The 9,381-nt window shown below is 38.5% G+C and overlaps 1 long non-coding RNA gene across 1 annotated transcript; it reads right to left on the reverse strand.

Annotated features, from left to right (window-relative positions):
* Positions 1–3,033: 3,033 nt before the first annotated feature.
* Positions 3,034–8,287, reverse strand: LOC127474492 (uncharacterized). Its single transcript, XR_007905877.1, has 3 exons — positions 8,246–8,287; positions 5,662–5,720; positions 3,034–3,132 (listed from the first exon to the last, which is right to left on the reverse strand). It is a non-coding gene; the product is annotated as an uncharacterized LOC127474492 (long non-coding RNA).
* Between the last annotated feature and the right edge of the window lie 1,094 nt (positions 8,288–9,381).

The raw sequence follows: 9,381 nt of genomic DNA on the forward strand, positions 1-9,381 counted from the left end.
CGACCATCTAGAAACCTCAGCAATTCAATTAGCACTAATTGAAATGGTAATTGATAATGTCAGTTCAAAAGCCTTAAAACAAATGAGCCTTAAATCCAAACTGTTCCCTTATCTCCAGTATTTAGATTTATATCCTGAAAATGCTTATTGACACAGAAGTGCATTTGTTGGCAATTTCATTGGAAAAATTACTGGAAGTGTATCAAGTAAAACTGGAAGAATGATTCATGAATGTACTACAAGGTATAACTCTGCCCTGGTAGGAAGGAAAATAAAATGTCCAGATGTCAGATGCTGTTATTTAATGATAGGATTATTTTTCCCTAACTTTATATGTTTATAACATAAGCTTCTACCTCCTAGTCAAGGTTTTAATTCAAGGGTCTAGTAACTGGCATCTAGAGCCGTTTTTGATGACTCATGAAATCCTGTCTGATTCCCAGCTGCTGCTTCAGAAGGTCACAGGTTTTCTGAGAATCCTATGTCATTTTTTGGAACTACAGATACAGACGCATATTTGGGATGCCATGTAGCATCTCAAACAGCAGTGGATACCAAAGTTGAAACAAATGAATCATGCCCATGGTGCCTAGACTCTTTTTAGGGGAACAAAGTTTTTTATTCAAGGAACCAGAATCCCAGTTTCTGGCTGTAATGCTGAGACACTGCCCACATATAGATAAGCAGTGTGGTTTCAGATGCCTTAGGACACCTGGTCTGGTCTCCAGCTACCCCAGGAGAGCACAGGTCTCCCATAATTCACATCCCCTAGCAAATATCACAGATGATCTAAGGCATCTCAAATGGCACAGGACACCTATGTGTGGACAGCTGAAATGAGCCCATGTATTTCTGAATTTGGATCTATATATCACGTTTAGTGTTAGGGGTAATTAATCTTGTCATTTATCACCTGATTTAGGAGTATCTTCTGGATGTATTCTGTGATTCAATACCAGGAATCCATACAAAAGGGAGGGCATCAGTTTTCCATACTGTGGATACAGCACTCCCACTCAGCTTTGAAATTGAGAATGTAGATGTGAGAGTGACACTAATGCCTGTGGATCTCAGCAGTTTAAGACTTTAACATTAACCTCTAACCTTACCTTAGAGGGTTATTTAAGCAACTCACTTGGCTGAGTTATTGACATAAATCTATTTTTGGAATACCCATCCAGAGTTATCATGATAAACTTATACTCTCAGACAGAACAAATAAATAAGGACACAGAGTATATAGGGCCAAATCTTCAGCTGAAGAAAATTTATCAAGTACCTGACTAAATATCGATCCTTTTAATGGAAAACTGTCTAGCAGAAAATCCTTTTCCACAGTTACTGCGGAGATGTGTGTACACAACACCTGGTGTGCTCCAGAGGGAAGCCATAGGACAAATGAGTTTCCTAAACTTGTAATTCATCGAGGCTGTGGTCCAGAAAGACACGTAAGCATCTTGATATCTTTCATCATTGCTGTGAAAGGGAATAGGCCTGCAATCTTGCAAGAGCTTAAATATCTTATGCTAGTTTGTCAGAAAACTACTTTGTCTGGCTGATCTATAAAGCTGCTCTACCCATCTGGAAAACGCCCTGCACTTTCATTCCACTGCTCTGTTTATTTTGCCCATTAATGAAAATACTTTCAGAGTGGATTAGATATAATCAAAATATTATGATCTCCCCACCTTCAAGGTTTGGCAGAACATAAAGCACGGGCCAGTATAGCTGACCAGTCAAGGAATAGATTAGCTGTGATAGATAGTGTCATGTTGCTATTGCAAAACAATTCCCTGCATGTGTGAGTGGCTGGAGGGAATGCATTAAAGAAATAAACTTGCAAAGAAAATAGGATATATTTGTAAACACAGAATGCTCATCTAAGAGTTACACAACCTAACCGCTGCCTATGAATATCACTTGAAAACATACTAATATACACAAAAAAACCTTTAAAATGAGAATTTAATGATAAGATGACAACACGTTTCCTAAATGAGTCCAACTTCAGAGAATATCAAAGGTTACCAAAGGTGACAATCTATGAATGAATGAAAACATGTGTTAAAAGTTTTTGAGATGGCAACGACTTCAGACATAAAATTTATTTTGACCCATTGCTCCCATAAGCAATGAACAGTTCCGTATTTTCCACGTATCAACAGATAGGATTTTTCTGGTGGGTGTAAGCTGCAAGCTTACAGAGTGTAGCCTTTGTATTAGGGATCATTATAATGATCAAATCATAACACACTGAAGGAATCTAAATATAAGCAGTGCTATATAAAAATAAATGAGAACACAGTGTATATTTATGTGGTTCCTTCTCCAAAGGCAAATAGGAGATTAAGTAACTTAATGAATGAGGATGAAAAGACAAAGCACTGCAGTAAAGTCCTGTTGTAAATACTCGCAACCCCATCAACAACCAAATCTGTTGTTGTCCAGAGCCATATTTAGGATGGGAGGTCTCCATCCCTACACTGCATTCTTTATTTCTGTCTCACACATTGTTCCATTACTCTCCCTAAATGGAGCATGACATTTTCTTAAATAAGTGCCTGACCATAAAAACCCTCAAGCGTATATAGAGCATGGCATGAGAAAAACAGCTTCCTATTCTGATTTGTGCCTTTGATTTCATAAGCCCTATATCTGTCAATAATCACATTGAGAACATATTCATTATAATTCCCCAAAGCACTGCATTTATATGAGTGAACAAGCTCCTGTTATCAAAGCAGAGCCTTGAAGTGGCTCCACAGTTAAGCTAATGTAACACACGACCACAGGAAGTACCAGAAGGTAGATTTCAGGTTCAGACAGCAAAGTTGGAAATGTGAAGTTCTTGCTATCAATCCAAGTTCTTTGTGGTCTGGATTTACCTGGGATTTCTTTGCTGGATCTGTAACACAGAATCCAGCCTCTCTCCATATTTTAAGAAAAGGCAATACTCAGGTACCCTGTCATGCCAAAGTTCCTACAAAGTTCAGTGCTACAAGAAAAAGTCACCAGAAAATCCACTGACACATTCCTGGGTTCTTATTCCGCAGCTATCAACACTAATTTTCTCTTTCGCACACTGAAATTCTTGCCTGGAATATTTGCCTGGATTTCCTTTCAACAAAACACCTGGGTGCAAACAAGAAGTTATTACAATGCCGAAGTTTCTGGGAGATTGATGCATTTGCTATGTTAAGTATAGATTGATGGGTCAAAATAAGGTTAAGGTTTTGTTTACTTATAAAACCATTTTGCCATGACTACACCGTTTTCATTGTAGACTTAATTACATCAGCATCATAGTTTATCACCAATTGGCAGATCATGATATAACTGTTATTTCCTTCTAGCGATTAGGAATTTTGAAAGTATGCCCATCTCTTTATTTGTGTCCAAAGAAGTTTCATCAGCCTCAGAAGCACTTCTATTAGATACATGGGGAGGAAATCCATTCAGTCTCAGCGTCAGGAGGAGACAGTGTTGAGTAGATTCCTTGAATTAATTGGATGTTTGCAGCAGCTTCCAAAAGCCCCAGTGGGTTCCTCTAAAAGATGTCACTTCACTCCTGAGGAACAAGTTACCTACTCCCATACAAATGTAAATTAAATTGATGTGGAAGTAACTGAGACTTCTCCATGCATTCTAGAAAGAGTTGGATTAGAAGTATAATCCATCTCTGCTCTGATTTCACAGTGTGTAGAAATACCAATATGAGCAGTAATGAGTACAAACCCAAATGACTACTAAAAACAGTTCAGACTGAATAAAACTCAACTTTAGTCTCCTGTGCATCTTTACCCAGTCTCTTCTGGGATGGCACTGTTGTGTTTGCTTCATGGATGCATAAGAAAGGCATTCAGATAAATGGACATATATTAACGGTTGCATGAAGTGTATGCAAAATAAAAATATAACCTTTATTACTCTTAATCCTACATTTATCTGAATTAACTGAAGCATGGAACCAGGGTTAGAAGAAAAGTATATTGTAGAAAAAAAAAAGTCAATATATATGCATTTAAATGTGGGAGAGGGTGGAAACATATGGTTAATAAAGACAATGTGACATTCCTTTCTCTCCAGTTCAGAGTAAATAAAACAACCCTGCTTTCTTTCCAACAAATCAATCAAACCACACCACAAGTACGATGATACCCTATTGTTTCTTATGGCTTCCAGAATGAATGTGAAGTTATGTGTGTTTTGCTTGGCACAATTGTATCTTCTGCTCAAATCCCACCAGCCAGGTCCCAAGCCTTATCTTTCTCTGTCAGAATCCCCTGCAACTCATTATTTTTCATTTGAAGATTCTCTCTGTAACCTTTCCTGCACTTCTCATTCCAGGCATCTGCAGGGATGTGGTGTGTTTTGGAGCATGAGGAAGTGCTGTTTATTTTCAACTCCCTTACTGTCTACACCCAGCAACCTCTAGCATTTTTAAAGAAAAGTAAGAATATTTCCCTCAACATCCTTCTCCTTCTGACTTTAAATGCAAGGGAAGCGTAGGAATTCTATAGTGAACTGCAGGTAAGGACCAGGACAAAGGACATGGCTGAAGTGCAGTTCCTGGGGTATGGAAGCAGTAGGTGAGGCTTCTTACTGTTTTCTCACACATTTTTCTGTGTTTACAAAAGTTTGATCCAAGTTTATACGGCTTCACCATATCAGACCTGACCTTGAACACAGGCTGCTAAACCCCTAGGAAGAAGGAAAGGGGTCCCTGTAGATACACTTAAAGACTTGACACCTCTTTGACCACGATGCCATTTATTTGTCTCTAAAAATGTCCTTCTCAGAATGCCCCAGAATGGGCACTGGACTGCAACAGCCCACATTGTCCTCAAAGGGGATAGGTGAGCATTGGTCCTGCATGGCTCAGTGGCTGTGGATCAGCAATATGAGCTCTGTTGCAGGCTTTTCTGGATCTTTTCCTGTATCTACAGTTGTGTTAAAGAGAAACTGAGATTTGGCTCTGCAAGTCACAGAATCACAGAATATACTGAGTTGGGAGGGACGCACAAGGATCATCGAGTCCAACCCTTAGTGCTACCCAGAACCGTCCACATGAGTCACACCATGAGAGTATCATCCAAACGCTTCTTGAGCTCTGTCAGGCTTGGTACTGTGACCACTGCCCTGGGGAGCCTGTTCCAGTGCCCAACCACTCTCTGGGGGAAGAACCTCCTTCTAATATCCCACCTAAGCTTCCCCTGACACAACCTCAGACCATTCCCTTGGGTCCTGTCACTGGTCACCACAGAGAAGAGATCAGTGCCTGCCCCTCCTCTTCCCCTCAGGAGGAAGTTGTAACTGCAATGAGGTCTCCCCTCAGTGTCCTCCAGGCTGAACAGACCAAATGCCCTCAGCTGCTCCTCACACAGCTTCCCCTCAACTCCCTTCACCATCTTTGTTACCCTCCTTTGGACACTCTCTAATGGCTTAGTCATGCTCAGACAACTTAAAATGTCACTTAGGATACGCTCCAGCACCTATTAGGCTATAAAAGCTCAAAAGTCAAGGAATGCAGAATCCCCTTATTCCAAGGTGTCAGAGCTTATGCAGTTAGAGAAGAAGGGCAGGATCCTTACCCAAACTGCTTATAAGTGATTTACTTACTAATAATTTCTGATTGTGCAATTTACCATTGGAAATTCTTACCTCTGTTTTCGTACGTGATTTAGACATATCCTTGTGAAATCAAATGGCGGAATTCATTGCTGCAAATATTCATGTATAAATATTATTGTTCAAAACTTAATACAATTATCACATGAACAGGAAACAAAGGCCACTCTGGATCCATAAAGTCTTCCAATTTCCACATTTCTGTGCTTTAATTAACAGTTACTCAAAATAAAATGAGATCTACCCAGTGACTGATTACACACTTAGCAGTTTGTCCCTCTTAAAACCTTCTTTTCATCCAGTTCGGTAGTAAATGTGTGTTTAAACCACCAACATTGCTTTTAAGTGCTGTGGTCATGCTCCTCACTTCTCTGCTCAGCTTCAGCCATGTATAGAAACAAACAGTACAGAAAGGAACTTGTCAATGTAGTTGATCTGTCACTGATGTTACAACAAAATAATGCTAAAGGTTAAGGAAAAGGACTATTTGCAATAATGATGGTTAAGTGTTTGTGAGATGGCAGGAGAGTTTGTGAGATAGTTCTGGTAGACGAACTCTTTGGATTTTGTGGGCTTTCTTTAAAGTTTAGTTTAGCAGCAGTGGATGCAGTTGCTGCACTTGAATGAGTCTTGTAGTGCCTTAAAATATTTGGTGTCACAATGCGTTTATTTCAACTACATTAATTGCATCCAAACATTTCTGTTTAGTCCCATTGGAAAAACAAGATTTCTGGGAGTCTTCTCTGTGCTCATTTCTTCTTCCAATTTCTTACTTGCTTGAGGCGAATGATTTTCTGAGAACCCGGTATGCGATTAAAGATGCAATAATTCTTCCCAGGAAAAGCAATAATACCATCCAACAGTATCATATTCCCACTTCTTAATTAAGGTTCTATGCTTTTGTTATTCACTGACAGTAACCCACACACACATGCTTCTTCATAATTGTACCGCAGGTTCGTTAGGGTCTGCGCATGGATTTGTGTTTGCCATTTGGAGCTCACATCCATCCATGCCCAACGAGTCATTTCAGCGAAATGAAACTACTCTTAAAGAATGAAACATAGTAAGCTATGGGTAATGGCAATTGAACATTTTAGAGAAATTGGACTTTATGAGGATCATCATTTTTCCACACTAATTACAGAACACAAGTGTTCCTAATATAAGCTTGGGAAATGCACAGTAACAACTGAGGTACAAATTTGTTATATAGACAATGTTGAAATTTTGCTCCTAATATTACTGGATATGAACTGCAGTTTAATTTGAATAGTGTAACCTTGGATGTCACGCTGGGATTTAACACAGCTTTCTAACAGAGAAGTTGCTGCAATCAACAACAAAACTCAAAAGCATGAAGTTTAATGACTATGGCCTAGAGCTCATGAGAGACTTTACAGTGATGCCTAATTCAAAATGTCCAATGCAGCTGCATCTGTCGAGGCATATCTTTGACAAAAAGCTCTAGAGACTCTCAGCACCAGATAGATTTTACCTCAATTTAAACATTAAATTGAGACATTTAGAAAGGAGTGTGGTCATTGTAGACTCTTCATTAGGGTTAATGAGGACAGATAGAGACATGCAGAAGGTGAATTGGTTGTTAAGTAGATTGAAAAAACCATCTGGCTTGTGCATGGAGCTGAAACATCCTCTGAGATGCACAACTTTCTCTTGCCTATTGACTGGCTCCTGAAGTGGAGAGGAAGGAATCCAGCCTCCAAAGTACTGCTTCTGCCTACTCATCCTCCCAGCTTAAATATTTAAGTGTCAATTCTGGATTATGCTTATGCTCTCTGGCAAGCAGGCAGTTTGGATCCTGCTCCCTCCTTGGTCTGGAAGACTACAACTCATTTCTTTGAAAAGTGACCTAAACACCTAAAACTGAGATTGCAAGCAGTCTCTGTCAACTCCTGCTGAGAGTATATCTCTGTACAGACATTTATACAGGGAAAAAAAAAAAAGAGAGAGAAAAGAAAGACAACTGACTTCAGCTGAGATATAGCAGCATCAGCCTGGGCTGGGGACAATGCCTTGAAATTAAATCCAAGAGTTTCAAGAATCTCACTGCCCCCCAGACTCTGATTGTTTACACTCATTTCCTTTATTGGCCTGGCACTTAAATACATAGTCATAAATGGATATTCACATGGTATAGAAAACATTGGGAAAAATCATCACCTAGATCCTGGTGCACTAAGGACAATGCTGAAAAAGCTATGAAAAATAACTTTAGAGATAAGTCCTGGATGTATTATAGTTCAGTGTGATGGATTCATCTAATTTCAGTCAGTGAGTTGGGAAAATATAATCTTCCAGTTAATTTTCTTTGTGTCCTTACGTGATTCTCTTGTTCTAAGAACAAAATCTTAGTAAGAAAAATCTTAGTAAGCTGAATTTTTTTAACTTTTGTAGGGACCTTATATCATTAAAATTTCAGCAACATTTATAAAAAGAAGGGAGAAACTTGATAGATAAATTTCAGCAATACAGTATGAGGTCCCATTTCCAAATTACAAAGAGATGTCCATTCAGAGCAGGACCTTGAATTGTAATTAGTTATAAACTTCCCATAAAAAAATTAAATAGAACAAATTTCCCTTTAGGAACTTACCAGGCTATGCCAGCTGCTATTAGCTATCTCCACAAAACAGCTAAAGAATGATAAAGCAAATCCTTAAGTATGACCCTAATAATGAATTTAATTTTCTCATGTTTATTAAATGTTGCTCTGTTACTGAAATCTGAATTTTTACGTTAGCATATCTTTTTTAATTTAAAATCTTCTTTTTATAAAGCTGGTTATGAATAATGCTGCTACTCCTAAGACATCCATCCTTTAGGGTAATGATTTCTAAGAGCTGGAAACTGAAACACATTCAAAGCAATCAGAGCACTTGCACAGATTCCCCAGGGTTCCCAAGAAAGATCTTGTATGGTTGAATGAGCTGCTCTGAGCGCTGGTAATTCGTGGATCTAAAGAGAAGACTGTAAGGTAGATAATATTAGCCAAGACAGCTCTGTGATGTCCTTATGTTAGAATCATGAGAGCCCCAAGAGAGTTCATAACATCTACCTAGAACTCTAACAGATTAACTCTGCCCAACGATCACTCAACTTCTGTCAAATGAATCATGACATAATGGTAAACTAAGTATTCTACTTCCACAGCTTTATGTGCAAATCAGAGTTTAACTATAAAACTATCATCTGTTTCCAGATCCTTAAGATTTATTTTTCCTTCCATAATCAAGAATTGCAGCCATAATAAAGAAAGTTCAGTTTACTCTGCTGTTATTCCATGGCATCCTAATGATGTGAAACACAAGCAAACAAGGTTTTACTGTCTGGTATGGGATGTCCAACATCCCTTTAAACGTCTATTGTACATACACTTCTTGTGGGTTGTAAAAACTCATATACTAAAACTGCTTCTGTAATACTACCAAAGAGTAAAACTCAAAAGAAAATGTACTTTTGTCAGAGTGAAATGGAATTCATGTCTGATTATGTTGTCTTTCTAAAAAATCATCGCCATGATATGCTCTGGGGAATCTCTGCAAGGCTTTCCAGTCTATATGAAAATAAGCTATTGAAGTTAGAATAATAAACAGTTAATTAACTGGTCCTTCTGCATGGTAGCTACTGGATACTGAAATAATAAAGAATTCTCACAAGTCATATTATCAACTTCACTGTTTTTTGGAGGGTTTTTGTTGTTTGGGTTTTTTTTTCTTTTAGGACAGTACT

Source organism: Manacus candei, unplaced genomic scaffold (assembly GCF_025592945.1).
Source record: "Manacus candei isolate 608988 ecotype Guabito, Panama unplaced genomic scaffold, ASM2559294v1 h1tg000042l, whole genome shotgun sequence".
In the NCBI taxonomy this organism is placed as follows: domain Eukaryota; kingdom Metazoa; phylum Chordata; class Aves; order Passeriformes; family Pipridae; genus Manacus; species Manacus candei.